We start from the raw sequence: 2,500 nt of genomic DNA, 5'->3' as shown, positions 1-2,500 counted from the left end.
TACACACCCCATATTTCTGCTGCATTTCACTTGTTAGTCTTGCTAACGATGACGCTATATACATATATATATATATATATGTATATATATATATATATATATATATATATATATATATGTATGTATATATATATATATATGTATATACCTACAATATATACATATATATATATATTTATATATACATATATATATATATGTATATATACATATATATATATATATATATGTATACATATATATATATATATATATATATATGCATTTATATATCTATACATACATATATATATTTATATATATATGTATGTATGTATATATATATGTATATATATATATATATCTATGAATATATATATGTATATATATATATATATATATATATATATATATATAACTTTTTTCATCATTGACAAAGCCTCATCAGATGACACATACCATGAATCAGCTGATTGATGACGCCATATCTTGGTTATTTATGACGTCATACTCTTCTTCGATGACGTCACACAACAATGACGTCCCATAAAAGACGCCATTGTAGAATTGATTACGTCATCGTTAACGACACGCGCTGTACATAAAGGTGAAGAAGACTTGGTTCTATAGGATATGGTCATTGTAAAAAGAAATATGTTCTTTTTCTAATAAAATGCAAGAAAAATATTATATTTTTTGTTATCCTTAATAAGAAAATATGAATAAACAATAGATGTTGATAATTATTTGGATACTTTTCAAGACTATCTTCTGCCACAAGACGATTTTATTCAGCTGAGGAAACCTCCAGCATTTCCCCAAACACCTCCACAGCCAAAAAAGGTGCTCGAGTTTGACAAAATACAGAATAAAAGTAAAAAAAAATAATGATAAGAATACATAACAAAAGGGGTGATAATAGAATATAAACATGGAAATAGAGACAAAACACAAGTGTTATGAAAAGTATATAGATTAAAAATTAATTAGATAAAAAGTCAAATAGGAAATGATTGAATTGAAAGAATAGAGAAGAGGAATAATAGTGATGAGGAATTCTATAATAAATAATCATATAACCCAGCTAATAACCAAGTGTAGAATATAGGAAAAAAATATAGATAAATAGATAGATATATGATATACTCGTATAATATATATAGATATAAATATATAATACTAATAGATATGTACGATATATGTTTATCTTTGGTTGGTAATTGCTACTTAAATAAATTTTCAGACATTTATATTTAATTTTATTATTTTTTTCTTTTATTATGGTCATGTGTTCAGGTCCTGCCAAGATACTGTGATACGTTGATGTTATGTGTCTTTTTTAGATAAGTCTTTATTATTATTATTATTATTATTATGGGACGGGCTTTATTCCTATCATTGTCCTAGCCACCATAATTTTCTTTTTCTTTTTTTAATCTGAATAAATGATATATTCAAGATGCAAACTATAGTTCTGTTTGATTAAACACATCATCACGAGGCTCACAAGCCTTCTTGATCGTGAATTATCCTGATCATGTAAACAACCATACCAATGAGCAGCGGGAATACGAGTTCCCCGTTGATATATTACGTCATCATCCCCCTTCCAACACCCCTTCCCCCTCCCTCCCAAAGCCCCTAAGGACCTGTCTGACCTCAGGTGTCGAAGAACCTCATATTTTAGCACAAATTCGCAACCTATTTTTCCCGAGATAATGTTATGAGCTGGGGGAGAGGGAGGGGGAGGGGAAGGAGAAGGGAGAGTAGGAGTGGGAGGGGGAGGGGGAGGGGGAGGGGGAGGGGGAGGTGAGGGGGAGGGGGAAAGGGGGATATGGGGAGTGGAAGAGTAAGGTTGGGTGTTCGAAAGGGATCAAGGATATTTCGGGAAGAGGAGGCTACGTAAAGGAGGAGGAGGAAGAGGAGGAGGAGTAGGAGGAGGAAGAGGCAAAGATAGTGGAAGAAAACAAGAAGGTGGAGGAGAAGGAGAACGCGAAAGAGAAGGTGTAGAAGAGAAGTGAAGAATAGAAGATTGAGATGAAGAAGGAAGAAAACGGGGAGAAGAAGGAGGACCATACGCAGTGGAGGCTGCGTGAAGGTGTAAATATTTTGTCAGCAATAAACAGCACGTCCATCCTGGGAGGCAATAACACACCGAAGAGGTGGAGTCATAGAAGCGCTAAAGGAGAGATTTAAGGAGGGCAGAGCGACGTAGGTATTTAGGATGTAGATTGTTAGTGGGGGAGAGGAAGTAAGGAAGGATGAAGAGAGGGCAGGAGGAAGAAGTGAAGTGGATGAAAATAAGGACCAAGAAAATAAAAAAAGAGAAATATAAGAATGAATTAAAATAAAAGAAGATAGACAAATATTAATAGAAGAGAAAATAGAATACAAGGAAAAGAGAGAAGGTGACAGATTGAAATAGGAAGAAAGATAAACACAAGATTGAAAAAAAATTATGATAGTTAGGTAGAGAGAACGAAAGGGGGGATGAATAGAGAAGGAGAAGAAAAAGTAGATG

This window comes from Oratosquilla oratoria, chromosome 5 (genome assembly GCF_046742065.1).
Source record: "Oratosquilla oratoria isolate Oo_2021 chromosome 5, ASM4674206v1, whole genome shotgun sequence".
Taxonomy (NCBI): domain Eukaryota; kingdom Metazoa; phylum Arthropoda; class Malacostraca; order Stomatopoda; family Squillidae; genus Oratosquilla; species Oratosquilla oratoria.
The sequence above is the reverse complement of the archived record's forward strand: the minus strand, read 5'-3'. Positions refer to the sequence as shown.